Here is a 23,044-nt window from a genome sequence, read left to right as displayed (position 1 = left end):
AATTCAGCAGTGGTTCTCCCGTGAAGGCCAGGGGTGACCATAGGAGAGGCAGTTGCAGGCTGTTCTCCTTAAGAGTGATGGGAATGATGTGGGGCCTGTTGAAAATAACAGCAGCTAGGGATTTCCCTCAGAGAAGGGAATGGCACCCCACTCCAGTACTCTTGCCTGGAAAATCCCATGGATGGAGGAGCCTGGTAGGCTGCAGTCCATGGGGTCGCTAAGAGTCGGACACGACTGAGCAACTTCACTTTGACTTTTCACTTTCATGCACTGGAGAAGGAAATGGCAACCCACTCCAGTGTTCTTGCCTGGAGAATCCCAGGGATGGGGGAAGCCTGGTGGGCTGCCATCTATGGGGTCGAACAGAGTCAGAGACAACTGGAACGACTTAGCAGCAGCAGCAGCAGCAACAGGGGCTTCCCTGGTGGTCCAGGGGTTTAGAATCTGCTTTGTAGTGCAAGGACATAGGTTCGATCCGTGGTTGAAGAACTAAGATCCCACATCTCGAAGAGCAACTACTGAGCCTACAGCTAAGACCTGAGGTAGCCAAAACTAAATATAAAAGAATTTTTTTTTTTAATAACAGAGGCCAGATGGCAGCGCTTAATCATGAGAAAGCAGTGTGGGTGGGGGATGCTTCTACCACAAAAACTGGCATGGTTGAAGGGACAGCCAAGGGAGTTGACCCACAGAAACATGTGGAAATGGAAATAGTTAATAACATATGGTGTCTCCAGGGGCAAAATAGATGGGTAGCCAACAAAGCAACTACTTAATAGCTACAGTCAAGACAAGGTTGGAAGAGGCGGAACAGGAGGGGTGCTGCTGCTGCTAAGTCGCTTCAGTCGTGCCTGACTCTGTGCACTGGAGTGGGTTGCCATTGCCTTCTCCGGAACAGGAAGGCAGTCACCCTAATAAAAAGTCTTGATGCCTTGCTCATTTCCCAACCCTGAGCCAAATTACATACAGATCTGGGACCCACTGATGGAAGAGCTGGCCAAGTTCTTAGGCGGAAGCACCCTCGATCCGCTAGTGAACACCAATGATTCCTAGTCGTTCCTCAAAGGAACCTGTTTATTCAAGTGACAGTACACTGAGGGAAAGCGGATACCTAAGTGCTTCAAGGACTGTTGAACACACATCTGAGTTTGATAGTCATAGGCCTGAGGTCATCATCAGTCCCTTTTATTGTGGACCAGTTTTTCAGTACTTGTAGAATCATTCATGAACTTTCATATTCATGTTTTCTAATGTTCAATGAACTGATTCAAATAAAGTTACCTCAACATGTGAAAAGAAAAATCTGTGAGATCATTTTAAACCCGGAAGTTATCTTGATTACACCATTGGTTGCAGAAATCTTCTAGTTCTCCCTTGGACACATAACAATAGCTCTTAATTTCACAGGCATTGGAATCCAAAGCTATTAATACATTCTTCCTCACAAGCAAAATGCACCTAATTTCACCCCAAATGCCATCGGATTACAGTGAATTCTCATTAAAAAATTATTGTCTTTCAGCCCTCAGAATGGGAGAAAATATTTGCAAATGAAGCAACCGACAACAACAAGGGGTTAATCTCCAAAACATACCAATGGATAATGCAGCTCAATATTGAAAAAATGAACAATCCAATTAAAAAAATGGATGGAAGATCTAAATAGATATTTCTCCAAAGAAAACACATGGATGGTTAAAAAGCACATGAAAAGATGCTCAACATCACTAATTATTACAGAAATGCAAATCAAAACTACAATGAGGTATCATCTCACAACCAATCAGAATGGCTGTTGTCAAAAAAAAAATCTACACAGTAAACGCTGAAGAGGGTATGGAGAAAAGGGAACCCTCCTACACTGTTGTTAGAAATGTAAACTGGTATAGTTGCTACAGAGGTTCCTTAAAAAACTAAAAATAGAGTTACCATATGACTTAGCAACCACTCCTGGGAGTATATCCAGAGAAAAACACTACCCAAAAGAATAATGCACACCAATATTCATGACAGCACTATTTACAATAGACAAGATGTAGAACCAACCTGAATGTCAAGCAACAGAGGAATGGATAAAGATGTGGTACATATACACAATGGAATATTATTCAACCATCAAAATATGACATCATGTCATTTGCATCAACATGGATGGACCTAAAGATTGTTCTACTGAGTGAAGCAAGTCAGACAGAGAAAGACAATACCATACGATATTGCTTATATGTAGAATCTAAAAAGAAAACTACAAATGAACTTATTTATAAAACAGAAATACAGTTACAGATGTAGAAAATAAACTTCTGGTTACCAGAGGGTGTGGGGGAGGGATAAATTGGATGATTGGGCTTGACATATACACACTAATATATGTAAAATAGATAACCTGAACAAATAATAAATAAATAATAAGAACCTACTGTATAGTACATGGAACTCTTCTCAACATTTTGTAGTGGCCTATATGGTAAAAGAATCTAAAAAAGGGTGGATATATGTATATGTATAACTGATCCACTTGCTGCACGGTAGAAATTAACCCAACATTGTAAATCAACTATATCCCAATAAAGTTTTTAAAAAAGGACTTCTCTAGTGGTCCAGTCATTAAGAATCTGCCTTCTGATGCAGGGGACTCAGGTTTGACCCCTGGTCTGGGAACTAAGATCCCCCATACCTCAGGGCAACTAAGCCTACATGCTTTAACTACTAAGCCCACGCGTCACAAACTAGAGAGAAGCCCGTGTGCTGCAATGAAAAAGATCCCACTGCTGCAACTAAGACCAGATTCAGTCAAAAATAAATAAAATTTTAAAAGTTAGTATCGTCTGGGGAAACCTGTGCCGTGGAAATCACTAATTCAGCTTTTAAAGGCCTCTGTGCTGCCCTTCGTATTTCAGTTGCATTATTTTCTTCAAGTTCCCCTTTATGACTTAATGGATAACTGCAAGTGCTGGTAAAACAAAATGGAAAGGAAATTTTAGCATCTGATCTCTGCTGTATCAGGAGTTGATTTTCTGTGTTGAATAAGATGACGCTTAAGGCTTGATGCAATAGTCTTTTCGCAATGTTTTCAACCAAGACACAATTCATTTTGATTCTAGGTCTAATTTTGTTGTCGTTTTCATGGATAAGAATATACATCACTACCAGAAATGGAAATCATTGCTCATCAGAATTGTCAATATTTGTTTCAGGCACTGTTAGCACATGTCTATCCTGTCCTAAATATCCTTGCTCTGGCTGCAGCAGAAGGTCCCAGGGCTGAGTCAGACAGCAAGAACCAAGAAAGCACAGCTGGGCTTGAAATGTGTCTCCCTAGGACTTGCAGGTCACAGCTGATTGGCTCAAAAGTAACTCCTACCCAAGATTTGCTTTCTCTCACTTTGCTACAGGTAATTGGTTCAAGAATAGGAAACTGAATCAGTGATTCTCTCCTATAAGGATTGTGGAATGGGGTGGGAAAGAGTGGACTTAGTCACTTGCCAAATGGTTACATGGTACGGCACAGATGTGTCCTTTTCTTTGCCTGTGTTTTCTGCCCTGTGGCTAGAAAAAGCCAGTCCACAGAAAAGAAAGTGGTGGACTGAAGGTGCAGAGAGAGGAGAGAGGTTGAGCCCTAGCAGTGCTCCCAAGGCTCTTTCCATTTCTTTCCTTTTTTTTTTTTTTAACAGAAATGTCATTGATTTACAACATTGTGTTAGTTTTCCTTTGTTTTTTAATTCGGCTGCATGGGTCTGGCTTGCAGCACGCAGGATGTTTTTTTTAGTTGCAGCATGTGGGATCGAGTTCCCCGACCAGGGATTGAACCCAAGGCCCCTGCATTGGGAGCTTGGAGCCTTAGCCACTGGACCACCAGGGAAGTACCTTTTGTGTTAGTTTTAGGTGTACAGCATCCTGCCTCAGCATTTTTGCAAATTATATTCCATTGTAGTTTATCGTATTTTTAAAATTTGATTTTAGAGTCAGTCCTTTATCAAAAATGAAAGGATTAGATGAGACTGACTACAAAATAAGAATTACATATGTGTGTCTGTACATAAAATATCAGCATAATCTCTGTATTTATTGCATGGCATATATTCATACTTATATACAGACATTCATACCGAATACAGTGCAAGCAAAAGAAACAGAATGGTTAGTTCTACCTGGTGGTCTCAACTATGAAAATACTTCAAACCAGTGAGTTTGCTTGAACTGAACTGAGATAGAAAAGGCCACATGAACATCTAATTGGATGAGACTTACCCTGGAAGGTGAAGATATTGTCATTTTTTGTTGTTGTTGTTGTTGTTGTTGCCATTCTGATTCTTTAATGGTCAAAGAACATATTCTACACTGTTTCAGTACTTTTAAATGTGAGACTTGTTTTATGCCCAGGATATAGACTATCTTGGTGAATGTTACATTTGCACTTGAGAAGAATGTGTATTTTGCAATCATTAGGTGTCATGTTCTATAAATAACAGTTAGGTCGAGTTGATTGATAATGTTCAAAGCTGCACCTATTGATTTTCTTTCTACTTAACCTATCGATTGCCCAGAGAGAATTGTTGAAATTTGAAACTGTCATTGTGGATTTATTTCTCATTTCATTTTTGGTTTCCTCTATTTTGAATTTCATTTACTAAGTATACACATACTTAGGATTCTTATCTTCTTGATGGATTGTCCTTTTTGTCATCATGAAAAAATGTTTAAAATCTCTGGTAGTACTCCTTCTTCTGGAATTTACTTTGTCTGATATTAGTTTAGATTGCTTATGATTGGTGTTTGCATTTTTTCCATTCATTTATTCTAGAATTGATGCTTTTGAACTGTGGTGTTGGAAAGACTCTTGAGAGTCCCTTGGACTGCAAGGAGATCCAATCAGTCCATCCTAAAGGAGATCAGTCCTGGGTGTTAATTGGAAGGACTGATGTTGAGGCTGAAACTCCAATACTTTGGCCACCTGATGAGAAGAGCTGACTCATTGGAAAATACCCTGATGCTGGGAAAGATTGAGGGCAGGAGGAGAAGGGAACAACAGAGGATGAGATGGCTGGATGGCATCACCGACACAATGGACATGAGTTTAGGTGAACTCCGCGAGTTGGTGATGGACAGGGAGGTGTGATTCATGGGGTCGCAAAGAGTCGGACACGACTGAGCAACTGAACTGAACTGCTGCTGCTAAGTCGCTTCAGTCGTGTCCGACTCTGTGCGACCCCATAGATGGCAGCCCACCAGGCTCTGCCATTCCTGGGATTCTCCAGGCAAGAACACTGGAGTGGGTTGCCATTTCCTTCTCCAATGCATGAAAGTGAAAAGTGAAAGTGAAGTCGCTCAGTAGTGTCCAACCCTCCGCGACCCCACGGACTGCAGCCCACCAGGCTCCTCTGTCCATGGGATTTTCTAGGCAAGAGTACTGAGGAACTCTTTTAAAAGCATTTCTTAATAATGCAATTCTGAGGGAAATTTCCCTCTCACCCTTTGCTTATCTGAAAGTATATTTCATTAGACTGGTAACTTTTTATCTTTCAGCATTTTAAAGAGGGCATTTTGGGGGTGGGTGCTTGCATTGTTTCTAATGAAAACTGTTTGGTCCTCTAGATGTAATGTATCTTTGTTCTTCTCTACTTTTAAGATCTCTATTGCTTGTTTTTAGCAATTTGATTATAATGTCCTTTGGCATGTTGCTATTTGAGTTTTTTCCTGCTTAAGGTTCATTGAGCTTTTTGGATCTTTAGCGTACTTCTGCATGGCACCCCAAATGTCCATTTTTGGGAAAAAACCTAAGATTGTGTAAAAAATAAGAGTCAAAATCTCTGTGGCAGAAAGTGAAGAAGAACTAAAGAGCCTCTTGATGAAAGTGAAAGAGGAGAGTGAAAAAGTTGGCTTAAAGCTCAACATTCAGAAAACTAAGATCATGGCATCCGGTCCTATCACTTCATGGCAGATAGATGGGGAAACAGTGGAAACAGTGGCTAACTTTATTTTTCTGGGCTCCAAAATCACTGTAGATGGTGATTGCAGCAATGAAATTAAAAGACGCTTGCTCCTTGGAAGGAAAGTTATGACCAACCTAGACAGCATATTAAAAAGCAGAGACATTACTTTGCCAACAAAGGTCCGTCTAGTCAAGGCTATGGTTTTTCCAGTGGTCATGTATGGATATGAGAGTTGGACTATAAAGAAAGCTGAGTGCCAAAGAATTGATGGTGTTGGAGAAGACTCTTGAGAGTCCCTTGGACTGCAAGGAGATCCAACCAATTCATCCTAGAGGAAGAGATCAGTCCTGGGTGTTCATTGGAAGGACTGATGCTGAAGCTGAAACTCCAATACTTTGGCCACCTGATGAGAAGAGCTGACTCATTGGAAAAGACCCTGATGCTGGGAAAGATTGAGGGCAGGAGGAGAAGGGGATGACAGAGGATGAGATGGTTGGATAGCATCATCGACTTGATGGACATGGGTTTGGGTGGACTTCGGGAGTTGGTGGTGGACAGGGAGGCCTGGCATGCTGCGGTTCATGGGGTTGCAAAGAGTCGGACACGACTGAGTGACTGAACTGAACTGAACTGAATCTAGACATGATACTGTTTTGCCACATGTGCATGAGAGAGTATTCAAATCAAATAAAGCTGGTTGACCTTAAAATGATCTCCTCAGTCTTTAAATAAACTTCAAGCAACCTGCATCCCTGTTAACTCATTTACTCATTCATTCATTCAGCCAAAGTATCCTCAGTCCTGCCCTGATGTCAGGCACTTACCTGCTTAGAGCTAAGAGAACAAAGTTGAATCAGACGGTGCCCACTGCCCTCAAGAATCACAGAACAGGGTGAAGAGCATCACTGCCCAAGGCAGACTGACACTTCAGAGACCCCAATAACGAAGGTTTTTCTGCAAATTCAAAAACAGCTTTTCTGCAAATTCAAAAACATTATAAATAACAAAGAGCTCAGAAGACTGTACACGGAAAGATTTAGAAATATATCATTGATTTGAAGGTGGTAAATTTTAAAGAAAAGTAGGATGCAAAATTGTACATGTAGTATGGTTACAACCAAAACATTTTATATAGAGAAAAGACTGGAAGGGAATATACCAAAATGTCAATAGTAGGTAACTTTGGTTATTTGGTGATTATTTCATAATTATTGGTCATTACTTTTTTCTTTTTTCTGGCCCACTTGGTTTTAGGCCTTAGACTGTTTTGCATGCCTGTGATAATTGTTATTATGTATTTATATAATAATTTTTACTTTATAAAATTTTATATAATAAGGGTAGCCATTCCTTTCTCCAGGGGATCTTCCTGACCCAGGGATTAAACCCAGGTCTCCTGCACCAAAGGCAGATTCCTTATACTCTGAACCACCAGGGAAGTCCTATATAATGACTTCAGATCAGATCAGTTGCTCAGTCGTGTCCGACTCTTTGCGACCCCATGAATCGTAGCACGCCAGGCCTCCCTGTCTATCACCAACTCCCGGAATTCACTCAGACTCACGTCCATCGAGTCAGTGATGCCATCCAGCCATCTCATCCTCTGTTGTCCCCTTCTCCTCTTGCCCCCAATCCCTCCCAGCATCAGAGTCTTTTCCAATGAGTCAACTCTTCGCATGAGGTGGCCAAAGTACTGGAGTTTCAGCTTTAGCATCATTCCTTCCAAAGAAATCCCAGGGCTGATCTCCTTCAGAATGGACTGGTTGGATCTCCTTGCAGTCCAAGGGACTCTCAAGAGTCTTCTCCAACACCACAGTTCAAAAGCATCAATTCTTCAGCGCTCAGCCTTCTTCACAAGCCAACTCTCACATCCATACATGACCACAGGAAAAACCATAGCCTTGACTAGATGGACCTTTGTTTGCAAAGTAATGTCTCTGCTTTTGAATATGGTATCTAGGTTGGTCATAACTTTCCTTCCAAGGAGTAAGCGTCTTTTAATTTCATGGCTGCAGTCACCATGTACAGTGATTTTGGAGCCCAGCAAAATAAAGTCTGACACTGTTTCCACTGTTTCCCCATCTATTTCCCATGAAGTGATGGGACCGGATGCCATGATCTTAGTTTTCGTTGAGCTTTTTAGCTTTTAATTAAGAATACTTAGTATGTGAAAAGTGAAAGTGAAGTCGCTCAGTCGTGTCCGACTCTTTGTGACCCCATGGACTGTAGCCTATCAGGCTCCTCTGTCCATGGGATTTTCCAGGCAAGAGTGCTGGAGTGGATTGCCATTTCTTTCTCCAGGGGATCTTCCTGACCCAGGAACTGAACCCGGGTCTCCCACATTGCAGGCAGACGCTTTACCGTCTGAGCCACCTCATTAATTATCACTACCTTCATTTTTCTCAGTTAATTCTCACAATCTATCGAGAGAAGCACTACTATTATCTTTATTTTACTGATGTTCCTAGAGTTTAAAAAACTTTTCATCATCACGTGACTAGCAAGAAGCAGTCAAGAAGCAGTCAGGCAGCTTATGCTCCTCACTTCAGGGTGACTATGACAGCTTCAATTTCTTAGTGACATAAGCACCAAGCTTAACAAAGACTCTCTTTCAGTTAAGCTTCTTTGTGGTGCCTGTTTATTAATTAAAAAATGTAAGAATTGCTAACATTGAAAAGAGTGGCACAAAGATTATATTAGTCACTCAAGTTTTTTCATACATTTTTCTGTTTGAATGAAATCCTTTTTACTTTTTAAATTAAAAACAATTAGTCACACATTCATTTCTACTGCATTGATAACATGCTTGTCTCTGGATCATAATAATAGGACTTATTTAGACTGCAGCAACTGCCAGGCATCTATGACTAAGAATTTAATGACCCACCACAATATCATTAATTCTCTACACATTTTTCCATGCCCAAATAAATTCTCTGTAAATTTCAAGACCCAGTTCATATATCCCATGGTCCCTTCCAGAATCACTCTAGCCACTCTGCTAATTTTCCTTTCCCTGTGTTCCAAAGACACAATAACCCTAACCCAACAATTGGCTTCTTGATCAAATATTGTTCCTAATTGATTCAAGCAATATTTATTGTATGCATCTTATGTGCAGGATAGAATGTTCTCCATTGCTTTTTTTGAGAGAAAATCTTGTACTTTGGCTTCAATTGTTCTTGGATTTATTGTGTCACCTGCATGAGCAAACACAGAATGAGTATCTAATAGGTATTTTTGCATTTGCTTCCTCTCACCTGGTCCTAGAACTGGTGCTTTCTCCTACTACCTTAGTCCTTTAATTCTTGTCCTTTCCCTGGGCCTCTGTGTTTGAAAACTGTATTGCCTTTCCATTAATCATCAGCATTTTAAAATTCCCAAAGTTATTCAGCACTTCTTCTTGATTTCTTCCTGTATCATTCTAATTCCTCTTCTAAACATAATCTCCTCTTGAACGATATATTTGGGTTTTTGTCTATATTTAGCTCTTGGCTTCTTATCCCCCTATCTTCCTCTGCCTTCCTGTTCTGTTTCATTTGTTCCTTAGATGTTGCTGTTCCCTTGGGGCAAACACACATGCTAGCGCACACACACACTTCCCACCCCTGAGCGTTCCCTCATGAGGAATATCTTTTTAAAGTCCTTTGTGTTGTTGTTGTTCAGTTGCTAAGTTGTGTCCAACTTTTTGTGACTCCATGAACAGAAGCATGCTGGGCTTCCCTGTCCTTCGCTGTCTCCAGGAGTTTGCTCAACCTCGTGTCTGTTGAGTCGGTGATACCATCCAGCCACCCCATCCTCTGTCGCCTCCTTCTCCTGCCTTCGGTCTTTCCCAGCCTCAGGGTCTTTTCCAATGAGTTGGCTCTTCATGTCAGGTGGCCTTTATGTAGTGAGTCCTTTATATATTGAGAATTCTTAATTGTATCAGTTAGGATCTTTGCAAGTAACAGACTACCCTCACTGCTACTGCTAAGTCACTTCAGTCGTGTCCGACTCTGTGCGACCCCATGGACTGCAGCCTACCAGGCTTCTCCGTCCATGGGATTCTCCAGGCAAGAACACTGGAGTGGGTTGCCATTTCCTTCTCCAATGCATGACAGTGGAAAGTGAAAGTGAAGTCGCTCAGTCGTGTCTGACTCTTAGCAACTCCATGGACTGCAGCCTACCAGGCTCCTCCATCCATGGGATTTTCCGGGCAACAGTACTGAAGTGGGGTGCCATTGAGTGACTTTAAACAATAAAGTAGTACTCTCTCAGGTAACGAGACTGCTGGAGGAGGGCAGCCTCGGGCTGGTGGGTGTGCAATTTGGGGAGATTAGCAGGGCCTGGGTCCTTCTGTCTTTTTGCTCTGCCTTTCTCAGCACATCACCTTTTCCTTGAGAGAGCTCCTCTCGTGGTGATTGATGGTTACGGCACATCTAGGCATCCAGACTCAGAGTACCCAGGGCAAGGCACCCCGTCTTCTACTTCTTTTTTCATTTATCTATTATTTTTGGTTGTCCTGGGTCTTCACTGCTGGAAGCAGGCTTTCTCTAGTTGCAATGAGTCGGGGCTACTCTTTGTCGTGGTGCATGGTTTCTCCTTACAGTGGCTTCTCTTGTTGCAGAGCACGGGCTGTAGGGTGAGCGGGCTCAGTAGTTGTGGCACGTGGGCTCGGTAGTTGTGGCTCCTGGGCTCTAGAGCACAGGCTCAATAGTTGTGGAGCATGGACCTATTTGTTCCTCAGCACGTGGGATCCTCCCAAAACAGGGAACAAGCCCGTGTCTCCTGCATTGGCAGGTGGATTCTTTACCACTGAGCCACCAGGGAAGCCCCTTGCCTGGCATTCTTATTCCACAAATGCTACACAGAATATGCACTATCTTTTGGAGCTGATATTTTCAGTAGCAAGAAACATTTTACTAGGTTAACAGGGGTCTTAAAAAAAAAAAAGAAGACAGGGCAGAGGAAAGCTAAGTTTGATAGGGATTGAGGAGCTGGGAAGGACAAATGAAAATACACAGGTCACCAGCCACACAGGCAGGAGCTCATGCAGTAGATTTTGGCTCAGTACAAGTCACTGTTGAGAAAAAAAATGAACTGAATGATGTTATGAAGTAGGAATACTGGAAGTATCCAAGTAGTGTATGTTTGACCTATACCCAAGGATGTTGTAGAAACGATTTTTACTTAGGTTAGGAGGCTGGACAAGATCCAGGGTTCTTAAACCTTTTAGGGTCAGGTGCCCCCAGGAACCCGAAGAAAGGGAAAGACCTTTGTTTCCCTCTGAAAATTCACATGCCCACTGAACTTATGGCTGCATAATAAATCACCCCTAAGAACTTAGTGGCTTATTAGCTCACAGTTTTTGTGGGTCAGGGATTCAGAAGCAGTTTAGCTGGGAGATTCTGGTTCATGAGGTTAAAGTTGAGAAGTCGACCAGGGCTGCAGTCATCTAACACAGTGGCTGTCAGCTGAGGGTGACTTTGCCTCTCAGGGGAGATTTGACAATGTCTGAAAACACATTTGATTATCACCAAGAGTGTGGTGTGTGCTATCAGCATCTAGGGAGTGGAGGTCAGAGATGTTGTTAAACCTCCTCATCGCACTAGAGAGCTCAACACACAAAAATGATCCAGCCCGAAAAGGCAAGAGTGCTGAAGCTGAGAAACCCTGGCCCACAGGCTGGACTGGGTCGGGCGGACCCCCTTCTGAGGTGGCTCACTCATGTGGCTGGTGAGGGCTGCTGGCGTCCTCACAATGTGGTGGCTGGCTTTCCTCAGGTGAACTGAAAGAGAAAGCAAGGAGGGCCTGTAGGCAGTGCCTTTATGACTGAGTTTCTGGGAGCAAGTCACCGAACAAGCACACGAGGAAGGGGAGAGGAATCAACTTTCCTTGTTGGAGGGGAGAATTATCAAAGAATTTGTGGGCGTATCTTAGAATCAACACACCCTCATACAACAACATTTTAACCTGTCAAATTTGAGGGTTCACAGATTCCTCTCAGGTTCCCTTGACCTCCAACAGATAAAAATCTGACAACCCATGGTCAGGAAATTGGCAAGGACAGGTAAAAACTGGCAAAACAACAAAACAAAACAAGAAAAAAAAAAAAACCCTCAATATTCTACCCCCTGTTATAGTTCAGGCCCCTGTTTTTACACTATCCCTTTTCTTATCTCCTTCTGGGTTTTTAATCCAAAGTCCTTGTAATTTACTGTCTTACATTCTATTTCATTCTAAATGTAATATCATTCAATTTCATTCTAAAGCAGAACAGAAGTACTGAGCCACTGTCATTTGCAGATTGGAGAGTTGAGACTACATTTTAAGAGAAAGATTGGCTGGGATTTCAAGACCTCCCTCACCATGAGATAAAACAAGTAGGACTAGAACTTCCTGAGGGTCTAGTGGTTAGGATTCTGCCTCCACTGCAGGGGGTGCCAGTTCCATCCCTGGTCCGGGAACTAAGATCCCACATGCTGTTAGGCTGGGCCAAAAACTAAAAAACAAACAAAGCCTCCCCAAACCAACTAGGACTATTAATTTTGCAAGTAAAGGTAGCTCTCATCGTCTATCAGAGAAAATGAAGGACAGCAGGTTAAGTGATGCATTCAGATCCATTCACTGATTTCCTGATGACTTACTTAATTTCAGCCCATAAATTTATTTGCTTTCCATTAAATAAAGCAACTTCCAACATAGTCATTCCAAGAGTGTTCCTTGGAATAGAACAGGATATATTTTTTTACTTAGATTTTTAAAAGATTTTCTACAAAATAATTTTTTGGTAATAATTTTCTGCTTTCAGAACAGAGAGGCATATATATAGTTTTCTGGATATAAAATGACTTTCTCAATCCAGTGCTTTGATAGATGAAAGGGGAAAAGCTCTAATACACTTGGCTATCTGCCCTTGAAATATCTTAGCTGAGCACCTTGGGGCAAATTATCAGTGGAGCAGAGGGTTTTAAAAACAAGGTCCAGTGTTTTTCCTGGCCTGGAAATGCTGCCAGCTTTGCTTCTTGCTGCTTCTTTGATCACCTTTGGAACAAAGAGAGCCTGTGACAAGAACAGTCAGACTCAGGCCCTGTGGTTTCCTCAGAGATCTGATTTTTCATGGGAGGTACTTGCGAAACCGCATCTGTGGGAGGGGGCGTTCCTTCACAGGCTTCTTGGGATAGAAGTGGACATCGTTTGTGGCATGAAGGCACGGTGGAAAATGGACAAGGAGCCCACTCCTCAGGCATCAGATAACACCTGTTAATCTCTTGTCCACAGGAAGTTAAGCCTCTGTGTGTCTCTGTCATGGGGGCTCAACCTCTGCTCCCCAACTGAATGGTGGGGCACCATTCATTACCAAGCACAGTAGGGCCTGGCAGGTTAACTGGACACATAGAGGCCTAACGGGGGAGGTCCTCACTGTTTCATATACTTCCTGAAATCTGTAGGATGACTGATAGATAAGTTGGCTGAGTTTCATGCCTAAAATAGAGAAATGACAACTACAAAGAGACTCCGTCAATCTAGTTGAAAGCACCTATGGCCTTGAATTTTGTGTTAAAGCCAGGCAAAAAAAAATTTTATTTTTTTCTCTTAAAAATTACAAAAAAATATGGAGTGAGATTTTTAAATTAATTATTTTCTAGTTTTAAGATAAAATACAGTAGTTTCAATGTGTTGATCTTTTTCTGAAGGACTTAGAACAGAACCAGGCAAATACTATAGCTAAGTGTTGGTTAAATGAATAAAGTTAAGTAAGTAAAGTGTCTATTTACATCTTCAAATAAACAATGAAGACGTTGTAGACAAACTTAAAAGATGACATACTATGAAGAAGTGTCTTTGACCTCTAAAAATTCAACAAGTTACTATTGATATTTACCTGGGTTTTATTTTTTTTTATTCTTTTGGCTGGGCCTTGCTGCATATGGAATCTTAACTCCCCAACCACAGATGGAACCAGCGTCCACCTGCAGTGGAAGTGCAGAGTCTTGCTGGACCACCAGGGAAGTCTCTGCTGCTGCTGCCGCTGCTGCTGCTGCTGCCGCTGCTGCTGCTGCTGCTGCTGCTAAGTTGCTTCAGTTGTGTCCGACTCGGTGTGACCCCATAGATGGCAGCTCACCAGGCTCCCCCGTCCCTGGGATTCTCCAGGCAAGAACACTGGAGTGGGTTACCATTACCTTCTCCAATGCATGAAAGTGAAAAGTGAAAGTGAAGTCGCTCAGTTGTGTCCGACTCTTAGCGACCCCATGGACTGCAGCCCACCAGGCTCCTCCATCCATGGGATTTTCCAGGCAAGAGTACTGGAGTGGGGTGCCATTGCCTTCTCCGAGGGAAGTCTCTATGTGGGTTTTAAATCAAGCTTCCTGAGCTTCACTTAGGATGTGGGGTTTATAATGTGAAAATGAGTTTTGCTGGGGGCTCCACACTGGACTTTGCGCTGCTCAGCCCAGAGTCCCCTGTATCAGGACCATCCTCTCAGAAATGTTCCCCCCTCTGCAGGAGGCCTTGACCCGCCCTTCACCCTTCTACTCTTTGGAGTGCTGAGGAGGGCTGCCCAGAACTCCCTGCTTCCCTCTTTCTTGCTGCTATCAAAGGCAAGCACACTGACCCGTTTCCATTTCAAGAGTTTTCCTGCTAATCACCAGGGAGCAGGCGGCTGCTAACAGTCAGGACCCATGTGGAGAAGTTCCTGAGGTTCCAGAAGCTTACCACTGTCTTCCCTCCGCTCCACAGTTCCTCACTCCCTTATCCTTAACCAGCCGGCAGATCTCACCCTCCCCTTGGAGTCCACCTTGACCAAGTGGACCTTTTCCTCAGTAAAACCCAACTTCCCAGTCAGAAAATATGGTCAGTCCCTGGAAGTGCAGAAAAATGAGTGCCCCTTTGACTCTACCGGTGGGTGGTTATAACCCACCCAGAGATGAAGGGAGAAGGCAATGGCAACTCACTCCAGTACTCATGCCACAGAGTTGGACACGGCTGAAGCGACTTAGCAGCAGCAGCAGCAGAGGTGAAGCCTGGAAAAAGTTTTCTCAGAAACCAAGGCCAGCGGCAGTCTTGCAGGCCTGTGTTCTAGAACTGAAGGCAGGAGCGTCTTGGAGATAAACAGCCCCAGCTAAGGTGCCTGAGGAGGTGGCTTTGGAGGGGGCTCCAGAAAGTCACCCAGCTGTGCCTGTGCCCCTCTGCCACAGCGCCTTCTGCTTCCAGCTAAGGGCACCCAGGGTCTCTCAAGGGGAAATCTTAGAAAAGACTTCAAGGGGACTTCCCTGGTGGTCCAGCGGTTAAGACTCTGTGCTGCCAATGCAGGGTATCCGGGTCTGATCCCTGGTCAGGGAACTAGATCCCACATACCGCAGCTAAAAGATCCTGCAGGGCACCATGAAAGTGCCACCAAGTTAGACCCGGTATAGCCAAATTAACTAATTAATTAAAAAACAAAAAGACCAGTGCTTATCTGTAGTAAAGAGCAGAAATAATGAGAGTGTGACAGGAAAATTGACTTTCCAACTATATTAAAAAAGATTTACTGTTTTTATTGAATGCATGTGTGCTTAGTTGCTTCAGTCGTGTCCAACTCTCTGCGACCCCGTGGACTGTAGCCCGCCAGGCTTCTCTGCCCATGGATTCTCCAAGCAAGAATACTAGAGTGGGTTGCCATACCCTTCTCCAGGGGATCTTTCTGACCCAGGAATTGAATCCACGTCTCTTGGATCTCCTGCATTGCAGGCAGATTCTTTACTGCTGAGCCACTGGGGAAGCTGATTATTTTTATTTTCTGATTGTTAAGGCTTATTGTGGGAAAATGTGAAAAACCTGAACATAAGAAGTACCTACAAGGCTACCACATAGAGACTGCTATTTTTACATTTTGGGGGTTTCTTCTCAATCTTTTTTGTTTTTTCTATGCCGGTACTGGAGTTTCAGCTTTAGCATCATTCCTTCCAAAGAAATCCCAGGGCTGATCTCCTTCAGAATGGACTGGTTGGATCTCCTTGCAGTCCAAGGGACTCTCAAGAGTCTTCTCCAACACCACAGTTCAAAAGCATCAATTCTTCGGTGCTCAGCCTTCTTCACAGTCCAACTCTCACATCCATACATGACCACAGGAAAAACCATAGCCTTATGAACTTTTGTTGGCAAAGTAATGTCTCTGCTTTTGAATATGCTATCTAGATTGGTCATAACTTTCCTTCCAAGGAGTAAGCGTCTTTTAATTTCATGGCTGCAGTCACCATCTGCAGTGATTTTGGAGCCCAGCAAAATAAAGTCTGACACTGTTTCCACTGTGTGCCCATCTATTTCCCATGAAGGAAGGAATGATGTTAAAGCTGAAACTCCAGTACTTTGGCCGCCTCACACGAAGAGTTGACTCATTGGAAAAGTCTCTGATGCTGGGAGGGATTAGGGGCAGGAGGAGAAGGGGACGACAGAGGATGAGACGGCTGGATGGCATCACTGACTCGATGGACGTGAGTCTGGGTGAACTCCGGGAGTTGGTGATGGACAGGGAGGCCTGGCGTGCCACGATTCATGGGGTCGCAAAGAGTCGGACACGACTGAGCAACTGATCTGATCTGATCTGACATTTTCAATTTTTCTTGTAGAATTGCTTCATGAATATAACTTTTAAATATTTTAAATATAACTTTTAAAAATTTAACTACAGTTTAAACCTAATTTCAACTTTAATGAGATGAATATACATAGATAGTGGGCTAAGCAAGTGAAGTGTAAAAACAAGTGTGTTTTAAGGTCTTTCAGCAAGACTTTCAAGTCTTTAAGCAAGTTGAAATGTTTGAAATTGACAGGGCTGGCTGAGGAGGGGCATGTTTGGGGCTGGGGGTGGGTGAGAAGAGTTTGGTATTGACTGTTGAGGTACTTTCTGAGGCCATGTGGTCTTTGCTGCTGTGGCCACAAAATCACACTGTATCAGGCACTAATCTAAGTACTTCACATTCTAACTCATGGAAACTAAAGAAACAAAAATTGTCCCAAGCCTTCGCAACAACTGCATGAGTAGGTGCTGTGATCCTCACCTACAGATGAGGAATGAGGCAAAGAGAGGTTTAGTAAGCTGTCCAAGGTCTCACAACTGGTAAAGCCAGGACTGAAGCCCAGGCAGTGTATCTGGAGACCATGCTCTCCTGCCCTGGGCTTTGGCTGTGGGTTCATCATGCCAGGCCCCCTCCCCTTCAAGCTACAAGGGTTCAGAACAGTCACACCAACCTCCTTCGTTTGGGCAAACCAGTGCTTTCTTCATTTCAGGCATCCGTGGCTCTGTCCTTCTTGTACCCCTCATGCAGAAAGTGAGCTCAGCTGCTCCCTTTGACTGACATGCTTGGTTAGTTTCCATGGCTTCTCCCTGCCTCATTCCTCCAAGCAGGAGCCAGACCGGCAGACAGCAGACTGGGTCTGGCCTCAGATAGCCATCATATATTTTCCTGTTCATCGGCCCTTTTCCCAGAGAGGCCCTGTAGGCACTCTGTGGGGATGTGAGGGTGAGCTCATCAGATGTCAGGGTACCTGGATGAGTATGCAGTCCCCAGGAGAGGGCCAGCCCAGCAGAAACGTGACAGTTGGGAACTCAGACAGGGACTCCAGGCCCAAGAGCCTGCACTGGGGTCCCTTTGCTGCACATGCTGGGGTGGAGAGCAGCCGTCCACTTGGTCTGGCTCAAGTTTAAAAGGAGAAGCCTTATGATAAAGCTACAGAGGCCTTGAGAGTCCAAAGGAAGGAAACAGAAGGAAGAGGGAAGTAGAAAGTCAAGAGCTAAAGTCTTCTCTTCCCCTTGATGGGGGAGCCGAGTGACTTCTCTGGAACTCTGCTGGGCACCTCCCTTCCCTTTGATGACTTCCACTAGCTCTTCATGCAGAGTCCAAGTTGGTCCCCAGCTCCACATCTGCATAATGACATCTCAGCTCTAGTCCCTCATCACTGAGGGGCCAGAGGTTATTATTATTATTTAATTGATTGATATTTCAAAATCAACTTCAGTGAGGTATAACTTAATAATGCATCTGTTTAAAGTGTGTAACTCAATGACTTTGACCTCACAATCAAGATATATAACCTTTCTGTCACCCCCAAAGCATTCCTTGGGGGAGTAATCTTTTTTTTTCTTTGTACAGATTATTGAACATATTGATCATCAGTTGCTGGCCTTGGGTTAGGCGAAGAGGACTGTCATGTGGTCTACCCATTCACCAGGATTTGTGTAGTGGCCAGGGCTTCCAAGATGGCTCAGTGAGTAAAGAATCTGCTTCAATGCAGGAGACGCAGGTTCGATTCCTGGGCTGGGAGGATCCCCTGGAGAAGGAAATGGGAACCAGCTCCAGTATTCTTGCCTGGAAAACCCCATGGACAGAGGAGCCTGGTGGACTATAGTCCAAAGGGTCGCAAAGAGCCGGACACGACTAAGCATGCAGGAGTGGCATGGCAGGCAATAAAAGGCGTGTTGAGAACAGTCATCCGTTAGCTGTAGGACCTTGGACAAGTCACTTAGCCTCACTGTGCCTATTTCCCATCAGGAGAGTAAGGATAATAATGTCTACCTCTGCTGCTGCTGCTGCTGCTAAGTCACTTCAGTCGTGTCCGACTCTGTGCGACCCCACAGACGGCAGCCCACCAGGCTCCCCTGTCCCTGGGATTCTCCAGGCAAGAACACTGGTTGTAAATAGTGTGCAAGAGGGTATTTGGACTGTAGTTCTGATGGAGACTCTGAAATACAATTGATATGAACGGGAAACAGTCTGAGAAGAGTTTTAAGAATCTTAGAACCCTCAATCAGGTCAGGGATATAAGGGAAGTCAGCATGTAGTAGGGGAGCATCTTATAAAAAGCTGTGCTGAGAGCCCATCTTTCTCCCCCAGGAAGGGGAAGTGGGTGACTTTTTTGGAAGGTTTGTCTGGAAGCCCTCAGCCTGGGGCATGCTGGACTAGAGTCTGTCTCCCACCAGGGAATACAGAACAGATCGAGTGCTTTGCAGGAGAGGGTCACTGTGCTGGGACTGGCCAAGCTTCTAGAGAGTTAGGGTGGGAGTTGGGGGGCGCAGGGGTGACCAGGGGGAGTACAGTGAGAGGTCCTCTCGTGGCCTGTCCAGTGGAGCTGCCTGTGTTTTGGGGGGAGCCTGGCAACAGGAGAAAGCTGGAGGCAAATGTCTGATTTTAAGACCTGCCCCATGAAACCACAATAGACACACCTGCCAGGCTCGAGGGGCCCAGGATGCACTCCCAGAGAGCTGACGAAGCACCCTAAGAAAGTCAGTGTCACGTAGCTGCCAGAGACAGATCAGCCAGGTGCCTGTGCAGGGGGGACCTGACCCAGCCTCCAGCCTTTGCTTCCCTTCCTTCTCGTCTCTGGGACCCTGAAACTGGCCAGAAACTCAGGAAGAGGAGTGCCTGACAGAGAACCATTGTGTCCCTTTCCCATCTCAGCCTCCAGCCTGAAGCCGGCCCAGTGGAGCCAAAGGAGGGAGAAATGGTAACGTTAAAACCAAGTCTGGAGATTTGATTATCATCTTGGATTGTCCTGAGTTGAAATGGTTGAATTTTAGAGTTACCATGGGGTATAAAAGACCTTCCGCTTTTATAGAAGGGAAGTCAAGGGCCTGCCTGCCGAGTTTTTTTCCCAGTGGCAGCAGAAAGGTTCCTTCACTGAACAATTTTAAAAGGGTGGTGGGAGAAAAATACAGTAAGTCCCCTGCATACAAACCTTCAAGTTTCGAAATTTCAAAGACGTGAACAAGTGTTTCATCAACATCAGGCATGGGTGAAATTGCAGCTTGCCCTCCGTCTTCTACTGCTGATGATCCTTCTGCTCTTCTGGCTCCCATCTCCTCTCCCTCCCCCAGCCAGTAACTCTTCTTGCCTGTTCACTGGATGCCATTCCTTGTATGCCAACTGTTGTACTGTACTACTGCACTTTTCAGGGTACTACTGTTCTTGTTCAGTCGCTCAGTCGTGTCCGACTCTCTGTGACCCCAAGGACTGCAGCGCTCTAGGCTTCCCTGTCCATCACCACTTCCCAGAGCTTGCTCAAAACTCCTGTCCATTGAGTCGGTGATGCCATCCAACCATCTCACCCTCTGTTGTCCCCTTCTCCTCCTGCCTTCAATCTTTCCCAGGATCAGAGGCTTTTCTAATGAGTCGGCTCTTCACATCAGGTGGCCAACGTATTGGAGCTTCAGCTTCAGCATCTGTCTTTCCAGTGAATATTCAGGGTTGATTTCCTTTAGGATTCACTAGTTTAATCTCCTTGATCTCAGAGTACTATACTCTAAGGTTAAAACTGTTTTATTTTTTGCTTTTTATGTATTACTTTTCAGAAAAGTAATTATATTTCAGTAAAGTATTATATTACAGTGGCTATCCAGTGGCTCAGACAGTAAACAATTTGCCTGCAATGCAGGAGACCTGGGTTTAATTCCTGGATCAGGAAGATCCCCTGGAGAAGGGAATGGCAACACATTCTAGTATCCTTGTCTGAAGAATCCCATGGACAGAAGAGCCTGGTGTTACAGTTCATGGGGTCACAGAGTTGGACCCGACTGAGTGACTAAAATATACTATAGTACTATATAACTGATTGTGTTAGTTGGGTACCTAGGCTAACTCTGACTTACAAACAAATTAAACTTATGAACACATTCTTGGAATAGAACTCATTTGTATATAGACTTAATGTAAATGGTTTCGATCACAAGTTGTGCTTGTTCAACATAATATAGATGTGTTTTGTTTGGCAAGGGTGTTAGGTGTGTTTCCACAGTTGTTGCCATAAATCAGGGCTTTCCAGAAGGGATCCCCTGCACCAGGGTTCGTGGGGGGTGGTCACCGAGACGACCAGGCTGCAGCTCACCAGGTTCAAGGGAGCAGCAGCTCTCAGTGCCTGTGACCCACTGGCCCTTGTCCCTAGGGAGTCACTAACCCAAAGCAGCAAGCTCTCAGATTGGCCCAGCCACTTGGAGCTGTTTCCTGGTGTCCTGGGCACCACAGTGGCTGCCCCGACCCGAGCAGGAATGGAATCACCACCAGTCCAATTGGAATCCAGCGCCCACTCAGACGGAGTTCAGCTCCAGACAAACAGAGCGTGATCATCTTCTGGGCAAGGATCCTGGGGTTCACAGCAAAAAATAAAGCTAAAGAGGAAAAGAAGAGCTTGGTGTTCCCGTGGGTTGCTGACCATGACCTCGACAGTGTCAGCAAAGCCTGACTTTGTCTGAGATGAGCACTGTGCTGTGCTTAGTTGCTCCGTTGTGTGCGACTCTTTGCAACCCCATGGACTGTAGCCCACCAGGCTCCCCTGTCCATTCTCTAAGTAAGAATACTAAAGTGGGTTGCTGTGCCCTCCTCCAGGGTATCTTCCCACCCCAGGGGTTAAACCCAGATCTCCTGCATTGCAAGCTGAGTCTTTACCATCTGAGCTACCAGGGAAGTCCAAGATGAGCACGAAATACTGCCATCCCGGACAACTGTTTCTATTTCTATGATGGTCTGTACCTTTCTTCAGGAACACCACAGAATGTCAGAGCAGCTGAATGAGGTGTAGTTTCTCCACAGCTATGGTTCTGGGAAGGCCTTGCATTCATGGACTGCTGACTGCCCAGAAAAAAGTGCGCTGGGCCTCACCTTCCTTCCCATCCACTTCCCAGGGATTGACATGCACTCGACCACCATTCTTGACCCCTTTGGTCCTTGCTGGTAGAGCCCACTTCCCTCTAAACAGGCTGAAAACACCAGATGTTCTGGGTCTAACTTCCCTCACAGCTGTGTCCCAGCCCTAGCCAGTGAGACCAGGTCTACTAGGAGTAATGGAGAAAAGTCTGTCTTGGGACTTCTCTGGTGGTACAGTGGATAAGAATTTGCCTGCTAATGCAGGGGACACAGGTTTGATCCTTCGTCCAGGAAGATTCCACATGCTACGGGGCAACTATGCCATGCGCCACAACTACTGAGCTTGCACGCCTAGAGCCCATGCTCTATAACAAGAGAAGCTACCACAGGGAGAATCCAGCACACCTAAACCAAGAGAGCAGCCCCCACTCATTGAAACCAGAGAAAGCCCGGGAGCAGCAAAAAGACCCAGCACAGAAGTAAACCAATATATAAAAAAGTGAAAAATCTTTTTGGTAAAAAGAGAAGGATGAGGGGACAACTCTCTCCTCCTTTGGATGTTGATGCTCGGAGTCCAGCTGCCACTCTGTCACCATCAAGAGAAATAGAGAGCTGAATTAAGCAATCCTGCCACTGTCCACTTCTGGACAGTTTAGTTCAGTTCAGTCGCTCAGTCGTGTTCAACTCTTTGAGACCCCATGGACCGCAGCACGCCAGGCCTCCCTGTCCATCACCAACTCCCAGAGTTTACCCAAACTCATGTCCACTGAGTTGGTGATGCCTTCCAACCATTTTATCCTCTGTCGTCCCCTTCTCCTGCCCTCAATCTTTCCCAGCATCAGGGTCTCTTCAAATGAGTCAACTCTTTGCATCAGGTGGCCAAAGTATTGGAATTTCAGCTTCAACATCAGTCCTTCCAATGAACACCCAGGACTGATCTCCTCCTCTAGGATGGACTGGTTCGATCTCCTTGCAGTCCAAGGGACTCTCAAGAGTCTTCTCCAACACCACGGTTAAAAAGCATCAGTTCTTCGGCGCTCAGCTTTCTTTATAGTCCAACTCTCACATCCATACATGACTACTGGAAAAACCATAGCCTTGACTAGATGGACCTTTCTTGACAACGTAATGTCTGTTTTTTAATATGCTGTCTAGGTTGGTCATAACTTTCTTCCAAGGAGTTAGCGTCTTTTAATTTCATGGCTGCAATCACCATCTGTAGTGATTTGGAGCCCAAAAAAATAAAGTCAGCCACTGTTTCCACTGTTTCCCCATCTATTTGGCATGAAGTGATGGGACCGGAGAGATGACATATATTATTATTGTTGGAACTGCTTTCCTGTTCTTTTTTTTAGTTTTTTTTTTTTTTTTAATGTGGACCATTTTTAAAGTCTTTATTGAATTTGTTACAATATTGCTTCTGTTCTATGTATTAGTTTTTTTTTTTTTGTCTAAAAGGCATCTTAGCTCCCTGACCAGGGATTGAACCCATGGCCCCTGCATTGGAAGGCAAAG

The 23,044-nt window shown here is 44.4% G+C and overlaps 1 pseudogene; it reads right to left on the bottom strand.

Moving 5' to 3' along the window:
- Positions 1-1,282: 1,282 nt before the first annotated feature.
- Positions 1,283-3,144, bottom strand: LOC102273266 (isopentenyl-diphosphate Delta-isomerase 1 pseudogene; annotated as a pseudogene).
- Positions 3,145-23,044: the final 19,900 nt, after the last annotated feature.

This window comes from Bos mutus, chromosome 16, assembly GCF_027580195.1.
Source record: "Bos mutus isolate GX-2022 chromosome 16, NWIPB_WYAK_1.1, whole genome shotgun sequence".
Classification (NCBI taxonomy): Eukaryota; Metazoa; Chordata; class Mammalia; order Artiodactyla; family Bovidae; genus Bos; species Bos mutus.
This window is presented reverse-complemented; position numbering and strand designations above follow the sequence as displayed.